Source organism: Nerophis ophidion, linkage group LG19 (genome assembly GCF_033978795.1).
Source record: "Nerophis ophidion isolate RoL-2023_Sa linkage group LG19, RoL_Noph_v1.0, whole genome shotgun sequence".
Taxonomy (NCBI): domain Eukaryota; kingdom Metazoa; phylum Chordata; class Actinopteri; order Syngnathiformes; family Syngnathidae; genus Nerophis; species Nerophis ophidion.
In genome coordinates, this window is record NC_084629.1 from 41,700,546 (window position 1) to 41,719,669 (window position 19,124).

A 19,124-nucleotide genomic window follows, 5' to 3' on the forward strand; every position below is an offset into this window, starting at 1 on the left:
CCAAATAATGTACATTAAAATAAAGAAAATGAGTTTTCCAATATTAACTATGAACAATAAAATACTGAATATTAACAACATATGAATGTCATGATCTGTGGTCTGGATTATGTTTTTGTTATTAGGGACCGATGTCCCCTTGGGACAGAGGACCCTATTGTATTTCTAAGGTTTTATTATTATTATACCGCCGCCTCTTTGAGCTGTAATATGACCCCCTTAACATGCTTCAAAACTCACCAAATTCAACACACACATCAGTCTTTCACTCTCACTTTCCTCATCCACGAATCTTTCATCCTCGCTCAAATTAATGGGGAAATGGTCGCTTTCTCGGTCCGAATCGCTCTCGCTGCTGGTGGCCATGATTGTAAACAATGTTCAGATGTGAGGAGCTCCACAACCCGTGACGTCGCGCGGACATCGTCTGCTACTTCCGGTACAGGCAAGGCTTTTTTATTAGCGACCGAAAGTTGCGAACTTTATCGTGGATGTTCTCTACTAAATCCTTTCAGCAAAAATATGGCGAAATGATGAAGTATGACACATAGAATGGAGCTGCTATCCCCGTTTAAATAAGAACATCTCATTTCAGTAGGCCTTTAGTGCATCAAGGCCTCTCACTGCAAGGCTGCTTCTCCGAGCAGAGTTGCAATGAAACAAGATTACTGGCGCAGAAATCAATAGCAAGAAGAAATGGCAGCCAGGAGGCGCTGATAGCAGGCCTGACTTCTTATCAGTGAGCACAGCGCCCACGGCCCCGGGAGAAGTTTATCTGGCAATCAGGAGTGCGAACAAGGCCGTACAAGACTATCACTTCACCAACACGCGCTGTAATCCATCTTCACTAAAACAATTCATTCTGTCCTTTGCTTCCCTGGCAGGCAGGAAGTGACGCTCCGCAGGCTGCGAGGGGAGATCCACGCACCTTTTCCCGAAAGGACTTCATTACCACGGAAGTCATGCAACGCCAGGATTTTAGAGAGGAAGGCAGCGAGAACGCCGTGGAGGTGAGCATGCAGAAGTCAGGTGTGACAGTCGCCGCACTTCACCTTCACTCGGGGGAAGAAATTAGTGCCCGCGCAGCTCCGGTCAAGCCCGGCGCTCCCGACACTCGGCACGGCGCTCCAGCTGTGCACGTCTTCATCACCACATGTGCCTTCGCCGGCTTGAGTGCGGCCTTTCACGGCACACGTCGGCGAGTTAAATAAAGTCTGAAATTCCTCAAATCCTACCAGCACGTCTCCCAATGAGGAAGCAGTGCCTGGGGAATCTGTAGTGGACTCTCCTACTTCTGGGGCTGAGGTCGCCGAGGTAGTTAAAAAGCTCCTCGGCGGCAAGACCCCGGGGGTAGGATGAGGTCCGCCCAGAGTTCCTTAAGGCTCTGGATGCTGTGGGGCGGTCTTGGTTGACAAGACTCTGCAGCATCGCATGGACATCGGGGGCGGTACCTCTGGATATGCAGACCGGGGTGGTGGTTCCTCTCTTTAAGAAGGGGAACCGGAGGGTGTGTTCCTACTATGGTGGGATCACACTCCTCAGCCTTCCCGGTTAGGTTTTTTCCTAGTTTTGGGGTTTGATTTTTTATGTTTTCGCCAGTCCTGATGTGTGTGTTAAATTTGTTGAGTTTTGAAGCATGTTAAGGGGGTCAAATTACAGCTCAAAGAGGCGGCGGTATAATACTAATAAAACCTTAGAAATACAATAGGGTCCTCTGTCCCAAAAGGACATCGGGCCCTAATAACAAAAAACATAATCCAGACCACAGATCATGACATTCCATCCATCCATTTCCTACCGCTTATTCCCTTTGGGGTTGCGGGGGGCGATGGCGCCTATCTCAGCTACAATCGGGCGGAAGGCAGGGTACACCCTGGACAAGTCACCACCTCATCGCAGGGCCAACACAGATAGACAACATTCACACACTAAGGACCATTTAGTGTTGCCAATCAACCTATCCCCAGGTGCATGTCTTTGGAGGTGGGAGGGGCCTATCCCCAGGTGTATGTCTTTGGAGGTGGGAGGGGCCTATCCCCAGGTGCATGTCTTTGGAGGTGGGAGGGGCCTATCCCCAGGTGTATGTCTTTGGAGGTGGGAGGGGCCTATCCCCAGGTGTATGTCTTTGGAGGTGGGAGGGGCCTATCCCCAGGTGCATGTCTTTGGAGGTGGGAGGGGCCTATCCCCAGGTGCATGTCTTTGGAGGTGGGAGGGGCCTATCTCCAGGTGCATGTCTTTGGAGGTGGGAGGGGCCTATCCCCAGGTGCATGTCTTTGGAAGTGGGAGGGGCCTATCCCCAGGTGCATGTCTTTGGAGGTGGGAGGGGCCTATCCCCAGGTGCATGTCTTTGGAGGTGGGAGGGGCCTATCCCCAGGTGCATGTCTTTGGAAGTGGGAGGGGCCTTTCCCCAGGTGCATGTCTTTGGAGGTGGGAGGGGCCTATCCTCAGGTGCATGTCTTTGGAGGTGGGAGGGGCCTATCCCCAGGTGCATGTCTTTGGAAGTGGGAGGGGCCTATCCCCAGGTGCATGTCTTTGGAGGTGGGAGGGGCCTATCCCCAGGTGCATGTCTTTGGAGGTGGGAGGGGCCTATCCCCAGGTGCATGTCTTTGGAGGTGGGAGGGGCCTATCCCCAGGTGCATGTCTTTGGAGGTGGGAGGGGCCTATCCCCAGGTGCATGTCTTTGGAGGTGGGAGGAAGCCGGAGTACTCGGAGGGAACCCACGCATTCACGGGAAGAACATGCAAACTCCACACAGGAACTTTGTATTGTGAGGCAGACGCACTAACCCCTCTGCCACCGTGAAGCCCATCATGACATTCATATGTTGTTAATAATCAGTCTTTTATTGTTCATAGTTAATATTGGAAAACCCCTTTTCTTTATTTTAACGTACATTTTTGGTGGTCCCATTCACAAAAAAAACCTGTAAAATTTCCATTCTGTATTTTTGAGGATAACTTTTTTAGGATTCTATGGGACATTGTTATTAGACACATTTACTAGGATTATTCTGGAAAATCCCTTATCTGCTTATTGTGTTACTAGTGTTTTAGTGAGATTATATGGTCATACCTGTACAACCTGAAAGTCAGCCCCACACCTTTCTTCAGCACCAGTCGACGGGTGGTGGTGATGCCCATCTCTGCCCTTCGCAAGGGACCCTCTTCGTTCCAACTATGGTGGGATCACACTCCTCAGCCTTCCCGGTAAGGTTTATTCAGGTGTACTGGATAGGAGGCTACGCCGGATAGTCAAACCTCGGATTCAGGAGGAACAGTGTGGTTTTCGTTCTGGTCTTGGAACGGTAGACCAGCTCTATACTCTCGGCAGGGTTCTTGAGGGTGCATGGGAGTTTGCCCAACCAGTCTACATGTGCTTTGTGGACTTGGAGAATGAATTGGACCGTGTACCCCGGGAAGTCCTGTGGGGAGTGCTCAGAGAGTATGGGGTATCGGACTGTCTGATTGTGGCGGTCCGCTCCCTGTACGATCAGTGCCAGAGCTTGGTCCGCATTGCTGGCAGTAAGTCGAACACATTTCCAGTGAGGGTTGGACTCCGCCAAGGCTGTCCTTTGTCACCCATTCTGTTCATAACTTTTATGGACAGAATTTCTAGGCGCAGTCAAGGTGTTGAGGGGTTCCGGTTTGGTGGCTGCAGGATTAGGTCTCTGCTTTTTGCAGATGATGTGGTCCTGATGGCTTCATCTGGCCGGGATCTTCAGCTCTCACTGGATCGGTTCACAGCCGAGTGTGAAGTGACCGGAATGAGAATCAGCACCTCCAAGTCCGAGTCCATGGTTCTCGCCCGGAAAAGGGTGGAATGCCATCTCCGGGTTGGGGAGGAGACCCTGCCCCAAGTGGAGGAGTTCAAGTACTTCGGAGTCTTGTTCACGAATGAGGCAAGAGTGGATGGTGAGATCGACAGGCGGATCGGTGCGGCGTCTTCAGTAACGCGGACGTTGTATCGATCCGTTGTGGTGAAGAAGGAGCTGAGCCGGAAGGCAAAGCTCTCAATTTACCGGTCGATCTACGTTCCCATCCTCACCTATGGTCATGAGCTTTGGGTCATGACCGAAAGGATAAGATCACGGGTACAAGCGGCCGAAATGAGTTTGGGTCTCTCCCTTAGAGATAGGGTGAGAAGCTCTGCCATCCGGGAGGAACTCAAAGTAAAGCCGCTGCTCCTCCACATCGAGAGGAGCCAGATGAGGTGGTTCGGGCATCTGGTCAGGATGCCACCCGAACGCCTCCCTAGGGAGGTGTTTAGGGCACGTCCAACCGGTAGGAGGCCACGGGGAAGACCCAGGACACATTGGGAAGACTATCTCTTCCGGCTGGCCAGGGAACGCCTCAGGATCCCCCGGAAGAAGCAGGACAAAGTGGCTGGGGAGAGGGAAGTCTGGGCTTCCCTGCTTAGGCTGCTGCCCCCGTGCCTTGCTGTCGGACTGCCGGCCACTCCTCCTTGCTGCCATCTTAGGCTGGGCTACAGTGTGCCCTGCCTCGCTGTCGGGCTGCCGGCTCCGCCTCTCCACAAGGGCTTTATAAAAAAAGTTGGTATGGTGGTGTGCCTCCGCATTTTTTTCAATCAAATAAATGTGCCTTGGCTCAAAGAAGGTTAAAAACACTGCACTACCGTATTTCCTTGAATTGCCGCCGGGGCGCTAATTATTTTAAAACCTCTTCTCACTCCGGCACTTACCAAAGGCGTGCGGTAAATTTAGGCCTGCGCTTATAAATTTGAGTGTGATGTAAGGATACCATCATGAAAAGCCCATTTAATTAAAAAAACATTTTTTATTCCGGTGGAATTTTGAATTTCAAAGAGTCGAAATTGAGATAAACTAATGGTTGAAAATTTTATTTTCATTTTTTTCGTGTTTGTTGAACAATGTATTTTTTAAAGCTTTTTTTGTGAAACAGCAGAATCTAACGAAACTTTTACAAATAAATGCTGATCCGTTCAACCCCGATTATAGCAGCTGTTTCGTAGTCTTTGTGTTAGCGTATTTCCTTGAATTGCCGTCGGGGCGCTAATTAATTAAAAACCTCTTCTCACTCCGGCGCTTACCAAAGGCATGCGGTAAATTTAGGCCTGCACTTATAAATTTGAGTGTGATGTAAGGATACCATCATGACAAGCACATTTAATTAAAAAAAATGTATTATGGTCTTACCTTTACTTATAAATGAAGTCCATGCGCAGCTCCTTCTGATCAAAAGCATCAATAACTTGTTTATAGAAGTCTTCCTTATCTTTCTTCAGTTTTAGAAGTCTCGGTGGAGATCTTCCTTTATTAGCTCCTGCTTCGATTGAAAGTCCAGTTTAGAAAACTGTTTTATTTTAGATATGTAATCCTCCATGTTAAAAGTGCAAGCGAGAGGAAAAAATAAACGATCGCTGCTCACTCTTGCTACTTGTTGTCACTTCTTCTGCAGCCGAGTAGTCGCAAGAAAGATCACTAGCGCCCTCTACCACCAGGAGGCGGGAGTCATTTAATGACTCATATTTGACACACGCAGCTACGGTATATTAATAAAACATAGCTGCTTACTGTTCTTTTTAGCATATTCAATAGCTTGGACCTTAAATCCTACTGAATAGCTCTTAATCTTCTTCCCTTTATGCGATTTCAAATGATTGAAATCAGCCTCCTCCATTTTGAAAATGATGACAGGTGAAGTGTCACTCGTGACGTGACGAGTTTGACCCGGTGGAAATTCTAGGCATATGCTAATTATTTGGCGAAACGAGTTTGACCCGGCAGTAATTCTAGGCAGGCACATACTATTCAAGGAAATCCGGTATGTGATGGTTCACCAGGCCTCTTCCACACAACTCATGTAGTTAGTGACCCACAGAAGTAAATACTGTGGAAACATTGAAACCTCCTTACTATTCAAGTACTTCTTCATCAAATAGGTATTTGCTATATTTAAGGCAGCAGCGGTGCATTGTCCGCACTCCTTCATAAGCCGCACACAAAGACAGAAACAAGTCGCCCCCGAGGGAGGCTTCGGCCATTGTTGTCCGTGGTGGAGATGTGAGTGTGGGGTCCTCACGGCGGGCCCTCAGCGAGCCTCAGAAGAACACCTTCTTGCTGTGGCATCAGGGTGTATTTAATGGCAGTTGTGGGAATAGTGCCGCTGACATTATTAGTAATCATATCTGCTTAAGCCAAGCTTGCGGCTCCAGATGGCTGCTTTCAAGTGCAAATGAAGCAGTTAGACGTGTCTGCTTTAATACCTACTCAGGAATCACAAATAGCCATTGATTTCTTCCCCCTGTCTCCTTCGCCATCCTCTGTTTTCTGCCAGTATTGAGCTCGGATTAAATGGTCCCCCGAGCCTTTAAAGGGACATTGATTCTTCTAATTAATTGCACGCTGTTCAGGAGCTGAATGCATAAACCTCGCCATATTAGCACTTCAAGTCAATTATTTGCCGTCGGCCGGGAAGAGGAACAAATACTTACTGTACACCAAAGAAATGTTAGAACTTGTTCCGTTTCCTTGAGAAGTTTGGACGGCGCTGGAATCAAAGGATTGTTAACTTTTTGTGCTGCTGCACGTGAGATTTGATCATTTCAATGGACTAAAGGGAGGATTAGTCCCTCGGTGGGAATGTAGGCCAAACATGGAGGCCAATGTCTGTGTGTGTGTGTGTGTGTGTGTGTGTGTGTGTGTGTGTGTGTGTGTGTGTGTGTGTGTGTGTGTGGGTGTGTGTGTTTGTGTGCATGGGTGTGCTTGTGTGTGTGTGTGTCTGTTTATGTGTGTGTGTGTGTTCGTGTGTACATGTGTGTGTACATGTGTATGTGTGTGCGTGTACGTGTGTATGTGCGCGTGTGTTTGTGTGTGTGTTTGTATGTGTGTGTCAGTGGGTGTGGGTGTGTGTGCGTGCGTGTGTTTTTGTGTGGGTGTGTTTGTGTGCATGCGTGTGCTTGTGTGTGTGTGTCTGTATGTGTGTGTGCGTGTGTCTGTGCGTGTGTCTGTGTGTCTGTGCGTGTGTGTGTGTGCGTGTGTGTTTGTGTGTGTGTGTTTGTGTGCATGCGTGTGCTCGTGTGTGTGTGTCTGTATGTGTTTATGTGTGTGTGTGTGTGTGCGTGTGTATGTGCGCGTGTGTTTGTATGTGTGTGTCAGTGTATGTGGGTGTGTGTGCGTGCGTGTGTGTTTGTGTGTGTGTGTGTGTGTCTGTGTATGTATGTGTGTTTATGTGTGTGTGTCTGTCAATGTGTGTGTGGGTGCGTGTGTGTGCACGTGTGTTTTTATGTGTGTGTGTGGGTGTGTTTTTGCGTGCATGTGTGTTTGTGTGTGTGTGTTTGTGTGCATGCGTGTGCTTGTGTGTGTGTGTCTGTCTATGTGTGTGTGTGTGTGTGTGTGCGCGTGCATGTGCGCGTGCGTGTGTCTGTATGCACGTGTGTTTGTATGTGTGTGTCAGTGGGTGTGTTTTTGCGTGCATGTGTGTTTGTGTGCCTGTGTTTGTGTGCATGCGTGTGCTTGTGTGTGTGTGTTCGTGTGTGTGTGTGTCTGTATGTGTGTGTGTTTATGTGTGTGTGTCTGTCTATGTGTGCGTGTGCGCGTGCGTGCGTGTGTGTGTGTGTGTGTGTGTGTGTGTGTGTTGTATTTCCACATCTGTGGTCCCCTCCAAGGTTTCTCACTGTCATCCCATTGGGTTTGAGTTTTTCCTTGCGCTGATGTGGAATCTGTGGATGTCGTCGTTGCTTGTGCAGCCCTTTGAGACACTGGTGATTTAGGGCTATGTAAGTAAATATTGATTGATTGATTGATTGATTGATTGTCCGTCCTTTGCCTGTCTTTCTTTGTGGTGTACAGCACATTGTTCTTCAACTGTGGTTGTTTTTAAAGTTTGTATGGTATGGTATGGTACATAATGGTATGGTATGGCATGGTACATAATGGTATGGTGTGGTATGGCATGGTATGGTAAATGGAATGCGGCGAGTGAATAAAAGCCGAGGTTCATGGACAGCGCAGGTCTGAGCAGCACCAGCAGTCCTGGAAAGGATGACATCTCCTGTGTGGCTCGGCGGGGGTCCACTAAACTCTGACAGCTCTGCTATTTAAGATGGGGATCAGCCCCCCCCCACACTCCAATTGTAAGCCATGACTCTCCTGATACTTCATTAATCTCCAGCACTGTCAAGGCCGACAGCGGGGACAATGGCACCTGCTCCTCTCTGCAGGTGTGCATGTTCTACAGCGGCCAGGTGTCCACACTCCATAAAAGCCGGGACAAAACCAGGCCGGGTGTGTTTGGGGACGTGTGCCTGGATGGAGACGCTGCATGGGCCGGCTGATAGCGCCTCTGCCCGCCGCTGATTAGACGAGTCCAAAGACACGTCTGACACTGACTGCGGCACAGAGGGGACTATTGTCATCAAACATGTTCCGGGGTGTGGATTTGGGCGAAAGCTGCGTGCGCTTTGGCCAAGAACGTGGTCAGTTTAAACTGTCTGTGATGGACTTGACTTTTCAGCCTTTATTTCCTCCGTTATGATTGATGATTTAAGTGCAACATGATGGATACTAGAGGAGCAACATTCGCTTCTTACTCCCATGCATACTTAACGTTAATAACATACCTTTTTTGTCTAATTGGCTTTAAATGTACTCTACTGTTTATTCACAACTGCTGTATTTTCCAGACTATAGAGCGCTGTTTAAGCCACAACTCATTTTTAAGACAAAACAAATCCAGACAAACAAACCCTGTTTCCATACGAGTTGGGAAATTGTGTTAGATGTAAATATAAACAGAATACAATGATTTGCAAATCCTTTTCAAGCCATATTCAGTTGAATATGCTACAAAGACAACATATTTGATGTTCAAACTCATAAACATTGTTATTTTTGCAAATAATCATCAACTTTAGAATTTGATGCCAGCAACACGTGACAAAGAAGTTGGGAAAGGTGGCAATAAATACTGATAAAGTTAAGGAATGCTCATCAAACACTTATTTGGAACATCCCACAGGTGTGCAGGCTAATTGGGAACAGGTGGGTGCCATGATTGGCTATAAAAGCAGCTTCCATGAAATGCTAAGTAATTCAATCAATCAATGTTTACTTATATAGCCCTAAATCACTAGTGTCTCAAAGGGCTGCACAAACCACCACGACATCTTCGGTAGGCCCACATAAGGGCAAGGAAAACTCACACCCAGTGGGACGTCGGTGACAATAATGACTATGAGAACCTTGGAGAGGAGGAAAGCAATGGATGTCGAGCGGGTCTAACATGATACTGTGAAAGTTCAATCCACAATGGATCCAACAGAGTCGCGAGAGTCCAGTCCAAAGCGGATCCAACACAGCAGCGAGAGTCCCGTTCACAGCGGAGCCAGCAGGAAACCATCCCAAGCGGAGGCGGATCAGCAGCGCAGAGATGTCCCCAGCCGATACACAGGCAAGCAGTACATGGCCACCGGATCGGACCGGATTCACAAACAAGGATGGGGTGAGGGTCACCAATTTGTAAGCAAATTGTGGAACAGTTTTAGAACAACATTTCTCAACGAGCTATTGCAAGGAATTTAGGGATTTTACCATCTACGGTCCGTAAAATCATCAAAAAGTTCAGAGAATCTGGAGAAATCACTGCACGTAAGCGATGATATTGCGAAATTTTGATCCCTCAGGCGGTACTGCATCAAAAACCGACATCAGTGTGTAAAGAATATCACCACATGGGCTCAGGAACACTTCATAAAACCACTGCCAGTAACTACAGTTGGTCGCTACATCTGTAAGTGCAAGTTAAAGCTCTACTATGCAAAGCCAAACCCATTTATCAACAACATCCAGAAACGCCGCCGGCTTGGCTGGGCCCGAGCTCATCTAAGATGGACTGATGCAAAGTGGAAAGGTGTTCTTTGGTCTGACGAGTCCACATTTCAAATTGTATTTGGAAACTGTGGACGTGGTGTCCTCCAGAACAAAGAGAAAATAACCATTCGGATTTTTATAGGCGCAAAGTTGAAAAGCCAGCATGTGTGATGGTATGGGGGTGTATTAGTGCCCAAGGCATGGGTAACTTACACATCTGTGAAGGCACCATTAATGCTGAATGGTCCATACAGGTTTTGGAACAACATATGTTATCATCCAAGCAACGTTATCATGGACGCCCCTGCTTATTTCAGCAAGACAAGTGTTACAACAGCGTGGCTTCGTAAAAAAAAGAGTGCGGGTACTTTCCTGGCCTGCCTGCAGTCCAGACCTGTCTCCCATGGAAAATGTGTGAAGCGTAAAATAGGACAGCGGAGACCCCGGACTGTTGAAGGACTGAAGCTCTACATAAAACAAGAATGGGAAAGAATTCCACTTTCAAAGCTTCAACAATTAGTTTCCTCAGTTCCCAAACGTTTATTGAGTGTTGTTCAAAGAAAAGGTGATGTAACACAGTGGTGAACATGCCCTTTCCCAACTACTTTGGCACGTGTTGCAGCCATGAAATTCTAAGTTAATTATTATTTGCAAAAAAAAAATAAAGTTTATGAGTTCGAACATCAAATATGTTGTCTTTGTAGTGCATTCAACTGAATATGGGTTAAAAAGGATGGTGGCAGAGGGGTTAGTGCGTCTGCCTCACAATACGAAGGTCCTGAGTAGTCCTGAGTTCAATCCCAGGCTCGGGATCTTTCTGTTTGGAGTTTGCTATGTTCTCCCCGTGACTGCCTGGGTTTCCTACGGTTCTCCCGCTTCCTCCCAACTCCAAAGACATGCATCTGGGATAGGCCCCTCCCACATCCAAAAACATGCACCTGGGGATAGGCCCCTCCCACCTCCAAAGACATGCACCTGGGGATAGGCCCCTCCCACCCCCAAAGACATGCACCTGGGGATAGGTTGATTGGCAACACTAAATGGTCCCTAGTGTGTGAATGTGAGTGTGAATGTTGTCTGTCTGTGTTGGCGAGGTGGTGACTTGTCCAGGGTGTCCACCGGTAACTGAGAGGGACAAACAGTAGAAAATGGATCATTGAAATAAAGAGTAAGATTACTAATGAAGTGTTAGGTGGGCCCCAGTCCCCTCTGTAGAGAACCCCTGACCTAAAATATTCCATTAAAAAATCAATTGTATCTGCGGCTGCATTCACATACAGCAGGGGTGTCCAAAGTGTGGCCCCGGGGGACATTTGCGGCCCGCAGCTAATGTTTTATCGGCCCGCAGCACATCATTCTAAAAATACTAAAATATATATATATTTTTTAAATATTAAAAAGTGGAATAAAAGAGCAAATAGGTGAAATGCAACGGGAAAAAGTTGCATTGTTGACTCTAATAACATCATTTTTTTATTAATTTCTCAAAAAATAATAATGAATAAAAATCAATGTTGCTATAAATTATTGATGGATTTAAGGACAAAAAGGACATAAATACAACAAACATAAAAACGTGAAAAATATGAAAATTTGAAAAAAAAATCCATACTAATTATATCCATTTTTCCATCCATTTTCTACCACTTATTCCCTTTTGGGGTCGCGGGGGGCGCTGGCGCCTATCTCAGCTACAATCGGGCGGGAGGCGGGGTACACCCTGGACAAGTCGCCATCTCATGGCCCTGTACTAATACTAATTATCGTATTGATTGTTATTATAAATATATTAAATATACTATTATCTGAAGCTGATATAGAGATTTATGTGTTGAATTAAAAATAAAAATAAAAATTTAAAAAAGCATGACCTTTTTATGAGTGGGGCACTTTTGGATCCCGAAGGATTTCAGTGGAATTTAATAACTGTCTTTCCTAAAAAATAATAATAATAATCCATCCATCCATCCATCCATCATCTTCCGCTTACCCGAGGTCGGGTCGCGGGGGCAACAGCCTAAGCAGGGAAACCCAGACTTCCCTCTCCCCAGCCGCTTCGTCTAGCTCTTCCCGGGGGATCCCGAGGCGTTCCCAGGCCAGCCGGGAGACATAGTCTTCCCAACGTGTCCTGGGTCTTCCCCGTGGCCTCCTACCGGTCGGACGTGCCCTAAACACCTCCCTAGGGAGGCGTTCGGGTGGCATCCTGACCAGATGCCCGAACCACCTCATCTGGCTCCTCTCCATGTGGAGGAGCAGCGGCTTTACTTTGAGTTCCTCCCGGATGGCAGAGCTTCTCACCCTATCTCTAAGGGAGAGCAGGAAACTCATGTGGGCCGCTTGTACCCGTGATCTTATCCTTTCGGTCATGACCCAAAGCTCATGACTATAGGTGAGGATGGGAACGTAGATCGACCGGTAAATTGAGAGCTTTGCCTTCCGGCTCAGCTCCTTCTTCACCACAACGGATCGATACAACGTCCGCGTTACTGAAGACGCCGCACCGATCCGCCTGTCGATCTCACCATCCACTGTAATAAATTCAAATGCATTTTGCTGTGAATTATTGACCTATTTAGGGATCCAATTAATTCACATTAAATATTTCACTTTGAAAATCTTTTTGGGGAAAAATAAATGATAAAATAAATAAATGGGTTGTACTTGTATAGCGCTTTTCTACCTTCAAGGTACTCAAAGCGCTTTGACACTACTTCCACATTTACCCATTCACACACACATTCACACACTGATGGAGGGAGCTGCCATGCAAGGCGCCAACCAGCACCCATCAGGAGCAAGGGTGAAGTGTCTTGCTCAGGACACAACGGACGTGACGAGGTTGGTACTAGGTGGGATTTGAACCAGGGCCCCTCGGGTTGCGCACGGCCACTCTTCCACTGCGCCACGCCGTCCCTTAAATAAAATATTAATAAATAAAATAAATAAATAAATAAATAAATAAAATTAATAAAATATTGTCTATTTTGTATTTCGCCTTAAAAATTAGGGTTTCGACAAAAAGCTTGTGAAAAGTAAAACAAATAATGAAGTAGAATTAGCGATTCAAAAGGGTTTTTTGAGAAAAATAACATGTGACTTATTTTGAACCTTGTTTAAGACTGAAACCCTTCTGGGTCCTTAAGATCTCACTTGAGGGAGCCCCAACAATAAATAAAAAAAGAAGTGTATATTGGTTTTGAAAATGAAAAAATATCAACTCGGCGTGCTTTGATTTTTCAGTGTGCGGCCCTCAGTGGAAAAAGTTTGGACACCCCTGACATACAGTATGATCATTCCATATTCTATATTATGTACTATAGTAGGGAAATAGTCACCACAGCCTCCGGCAACAAGCAGAAAATGATTTGTGTTGAAGTGGTGTTTTTCTCTCCCCAATAGTTGGCGCCTAAGTGTTTGTGAAGCGTTTATGTTGATGGAATCGGACGGCTGCCGCCAAAGTAAGATTGCATTCTCGGTGGGAGTCCGAACAAAGAGCAGCAGATCAGCCTCGCTTTGTCGAGTCCCCCGTAACCGTTAAAGCGGCGGGGAACAAAATGGTCTTTTTTTTGATGGCGAGAAAAAAAGACTGAATAAAATAGTCCTTTTTGCAGAAATAATATTGCATATCCAGATTTTTTGGGGATGGGATGTTTGGACGCTGCAGTGCACTCGCCAGCGAAGTGTTTGTCATGGAAATAAGCAGGATTATAGTCATCCGGGCTTATGATCAGTGCTAAAATATAGGTTGGCGTTTATTGTGGTGGCACATGCTGCGTGGAAATGCATTTCTTTTGTTTGGCAGCTCGAGCTTCTTTAAAGGATTCCATGCGGCAGGAAAACTGTCGCCAGCAACACACTCTGACTTCCCCACATCTTGTTCTCAGATGACTCTTCTCCCACTGGAACCATGCGAAGCCTCCACACGCCACAGCGCAGACTCAACTAGGAGTCGTCCGTGAAGATTGATGGCGACCGCGTAGAATCGTGTTCCTCCGCCGAAGTCTGGAGGATCGGCGAGTCGTTCATACGCGGTCAGCTTTGTTTTGTTCTTCACGAAATGAGCGTAATTCTTCTCAGTTGGCATCATGGCTCCACGTCTTACAATGCAGATGTTAGACCAGAACTAACGTCTCACTCTGGATTGGGACTCTCCACAAATGTGCTCCAATGCCAGTCAGCTCAAAAGAAGCAAGAAAAGTAGCAGACATAAATGTTTAACTCTGCAAAAAGTCAGTGTTCTGAGCAAGGGTTTGATTTTGAGATTGGTGGGGACACAAAAGTGCTCCAAGGCAGCACTCTGGAAGTTTCCTTTTTTTTTTTTTACATTCAATCAATCAATCAATGTTTACTTATATAGCCCTAAATCACTAGTGTCTCAAAGGGCTGCACAAACCACTACGACATCCTCGGTAGGCCCACATAAGGGCAAGGAAAACTCACACCCAGTGGGACGTCGGTGGCAATGATGACTATGAGAACCTTGGAGAGGAGGAAAGCAATGGATGTCGAGCGGGTCTAACATGATACTGTGAAAGTTCAATCCACAATGGATCCAACACGGTCGCGAGAGTCCAGTCCAAAGCGGATCCGACACAGCAGCGAGAGTCCCGTTCACAGCGGAGCCAGCAGGAAACCATCCCAAGCGGAGGCGGATCAGCAGCACAGAGATGTCCCCAACCGATACACAGGCGAGCAGTACATGGCCACCGGATCGGACCGGACCCCCTCCGCAAGGGAGAGTGGGACATAGGAGAAAAACGAAAAGAAACGGCAGATCAACTGGTCTAAAAAGGGAGTCTATTTAAAGGCTAGAGTATACGAATTAGTTTTAAGGTGAGACTTAAATGCTTCTACTGAGGTAGCATCTCCAACTGTTACCGGGAGGGCATTCCAGAGTACTGGAGCCCGAAATGAAAGCGCTCTATAGCCCACAGACTTTTTTGGGCTTTGGGAATCACTAATAAGCCGGAGTCCTTTGAAAGCAGATTTCTTGCCGGGACATATGGTACAATACAATCAGCAAGATAGGATGGAGCTAGACCGTGTAGTATTTTATATGTAAGTAGTAAAACCTTAAAGTCACATCTTAAGTGCACAGGAAGCCAGTATAGGTATATATGTATGTATATATGTATATAAAGGTATATACAGTATAGGTATATATGTATGTATATAGTATATAAAGGTATATACAGTATAGGTATATATGTATGTATATATGTATATAAAGGTATATACAGTATAGGTATATATGTATGTATATATGTATATAAAGGTATATACAGTATAGGTATATATGTATGTATATATGTATATAAAAGTATATACAGTACAGGCGTAATGTGATCAAACTTTCTTGTTCTTGTCAAAAGTCTAGCAGCCGCATTTTGTACCAACTAATCTTTTAATGCTAGACATGGGGAGACCCCAAAATAATACGTTACAGTAATCGAGACGAGACGTAACAAACGCATGGATAATGATCTCAGCGTCTGTAGTGGACAGAATGGAGCGAATTTTAGCGATATTACGGAGATGAAAGAAGGCCGGTTTAGTAACGCTTTTAATGTGTGACTCAAAGGAGAGAGTTGGGTCGAAGATAATACCCAGATTCTTTACCGCGTCGCCTTGTTTAATTGTTTGGTTGTCAAATGTTAGAGTTGTATTATTAAATAGAGGTCGGTGTCTAGCAGGACCGATAATCAGCATTTCCGTTTTTTTGGCGTTGAGTTGCAAAAAGTTAGCGGACATCCATTGTTTAATTTCATTAAGACACGCCTCCAGCTGACTACAATCCGGCGTGTTGGTCAGCTTTAGGGGCATGTAGAGTTGGGTGTCATCAGCATAACAGTGAAAGCTAACACCGTATTTGCGTATGATGTCACCCAGCGGCAGCATGTAGATTAGCAATCATAATTTCACGTCATGCAGATGTTATAGGGTAAAGCAACTAAAATGAAAGCAAAGGAGACAACTTGGAAGAGTTCTCATCTTTACTCTTTAGTGTAGGGCTGTAGTGCAACTGTGCATCATGCTGTCAATGAACATAGCCTACTGTCCATCAACAACATCAGAAATACATTCATGCAATACAACATTGTAAATAAACTAGGGCTGGGCAACGAATAACATTTTAATCGAAGTTAATCGCACTATTTCTCCGATTAATCAAGATTAACTGCATTGTATACGCAAAGCCCAATAATGAATTCAAAAGTAGTCTGTAGTGCACCTTTATTGGAATATTCTCCCACATGAACAAAAGCGCCAAAACATTTGTTGTGCAAACACAATTTAAATCAGTCCTTGTTAAACAGTAGCAGTTAAATAGCATATTTTATGAAAATCAACCTCAAAAAATGTAAATACAAACATTTAAGCTTATTGCCACTGCCAGGGTATTTAAGTTATCCTGTTTGTTATGGAAAATAAATATAATCTACATACAAATCTCTGAGCCACAATCATAACATCTGAACAGGCCATTTCTGAGGTAACAGCAGAAAATTTTTTTTTATCAGGGATCTTATGTTTAAAAAACCTATATTATAGGTTTTAGGGAATTTTTTATCAAATTTTCCGTAGTAGCAATACTAATAATGTTGTGTTTATTCTGCGTAGTGCGCTTAAAATAATTATGACCATATCTAGGAATTGATATGATGGGAATTTTCCGTTTGTTTGCTTGGTGCTTTGATAAACTGAACGCATATACATGGTACTATATTGTGATGTTATGAGCCAGGGGAAAAAAAGAACTACCCTACCCAGCATGCAACAGGAGTGACGAGCATGCGCGGTAGCCCGGTATAGGTTGTGTCGCCATGACGGCATCTTGTATGTTGTGATATGCACGCTCTGAAAGCAAACATTAAGAACTCAGCCAACACTCCTGGTCTGCATTACTCATAAATAGACAGACAACACATATACTCCGCTGCTTCACAGGCCGCTGGATGTAGCTGGCAAAGTATTCCCATGCTAGCAAGCACGCCTCATTCAGTCCAAAACGGCCCGATCTATCCACATCCAGAATTGTCTGGCGGTCGTAAGTGATCCCGGAGTGACCACGCTGTAAGCCAGCCAGGAAATTTGCAGAATTGTCCGGCATTTTTGCCAAATGTTCCATCTTTACCAAGAGCCCCTCCACGCCATCTTGTTAAGAAAAGGCGTTAACAAAATAAAAGCATGTAAACAACATACGCAAATGTGCGATAAAATAATTGTCGGCGTTAATAGATTGATAAGTTAACTCGTAATTAACGCATTAATTTGTCCACCCCTAAAATAAACATAAATTAACTGTAATAATCTTTTCCCCAACTTGTGTTTAAATCACTCGAATTTTTTCCCTTCAACTACTTCTTTCTATTGCTGCTTTTGTACCGTAAATATGTTTGTCACTAATACTCAAATACAAGCAGATTAGTGTCCACTGGTTGTTCCTATTTGAAAGAGCCAAACACATGCTTCCGCCGGTCTGTCACAGAAATGAAGTGCTGGCCAAAAATATGTTGATGCATGACAGATACATTAAGGACAATAACCATAGAGCTTGATGGTACAGTTACTGCCTGAGCAAAAAGGCTTTTACTAAATATGAATATTACTTCATATTAATAAATTATATTTTAGCATTGTAAAATCACATGATCACCTAGTGAGGGTTTATTGTATTTCCACCACTTTGGTATTTTCAAACCGTTGCTCACTTCTACACAAATACATGAAACTAAAAAACAATTTCAAAAATAAAACGGAAAGGTGAAATCCGGCGATCTGATTGGTTGTTAACCGTGGTTTAAATATTCCAAAGCCTTATCACAGCGCAGGCTATCACTCCGCCTCAGGCACGCATGACTGCTATGAATGGAAGTTGGTGTCATGTATCCATGACAACGGACCGTTGCAGTCCGTAGTAAAAGACAGCTGATGTTTTTACGATGTTAAAAACACAAACTAAAGTAGTTGAATTCACATGTTTAAGGTTAACTTTCACCTCCGGGGAGAGTTAACAATGGTGAAGCATTGACTTTCACCTAAAAAAAAAAGCGGAGGAAAAGACGAGAGGATGACATTAGAGGAAACGTGACCCCGGAAGTAAATGCGTCATCCCATAGCTTGTGTTTGTAAATTGTTTTTTAATATTTTTTTTTTATAATACAGCGTAAACAAAACGTCTGTATTTTTATAATATAGCGTTATATTCTTATAGCGTTAACAAAACGTCCGTATTAATCATGACCCCGGAAGTATAAGGGGGGGAAGGTTTTTGTAGGGGGGAAGAAATTTGGCGTGACACTCTCGTCCGCTCGCTAGCAACTAGCATGTAGGCTAGCTTTTACAAGCAGAAGGAGTGACAGCGGGGACAGCCAATCACACGTACTTCAGCATGGAAGCGGCAACCAATCATCCATCCATCCATCCATCATCCTCCGCTCATCCGAGGTCGGGTCGCGGGGGCAGCAGCCTAAGCAGGGAAACCCAGACTTCCCTATCTCCGGCCACTTCGTCTAGCTCTTCCCGGGGGATCCCGAGGCGTTCCCAGGCCAGCCGGGAGACATAGTCTTCCCAACGTGTCCTGGGTCTTCCCTGTGGCCTCCTACCAGCTGGACGTGCCCTAAACACCTCCCTAGGGAGGCGTTCGGGTGGCATCCTGACCAGATGCCCGAACCACCTCATCTGGCTCCTCTCCATGTGGAGGAGCAGCGGCTTTACTTTGAGTTCCTCCCGGATGGCAGAGCTTCTCACCCTATCTCTAAGGGAGAGGAAACTCATTTCGGCCGCTTGTACCCGTGATCTTATCCTTTCGGTCATGACCCAAAGCTCATGACCATAGGTGAGGATGGGAACGTAGATCGACCGGTAAATTGAGAGCTTTGCTTTCCGGCTCAGCTCCTTCTTCACCACAACGGATCGATACAACGTCCGCATTACTGAAGACGCCGCACCGATCCGCCTGTCGATCTCACCATCCACTCTTCCCTCACTCGTGAACGAAACTCCTAGGTACTTGAACTCCTCCACTTGGGGCAGGGTCTCCTCCCCAACCCGGAGATGGCATTCCACCATTTTCAAGGCGAGAACCATGGACTCGGACTTTGAGGTGCTGATTCTCATTCTGGTCGCTTCACACTCGGCTGCAAACCGATCCAGTGAGAGCTGAAGATCCCGGCCAGATGAAGCCATCAGGACCACATCATCTGCAAAAAGCAGAGACCTAATCTTGCGGTTACCAAACCGGAACCCCTCAACACCTTGACTGCGCCTAGAAATT

The 19,124-nt window shown here is 45.6% G+C and overlaps 1 long non-coding RNA gene across 1 annotated transcript in view; it reads left to right on the plus strand.

The window, feature by feature from the left end:
• Positions 1-14,114, plus strand: part of LOC133537802 (uncharacterized) — a 190,622-nt gene extending 176,508 nt beyond the window's left edge. The window contains exons 8-9 of the long non-coding RNA XR_009802845.1: positions 885-1,010; positions 13,732-14,114. This is a non-coding gene — a long non-coding RNA (uncharacterized LOC133537802). The remainder of the gene's footprint in view (positions 1-884; positions 1,011-13,731) is intronic.
• Positions 14,115-19,124: the final 5,010 nt, after the last annotated feature.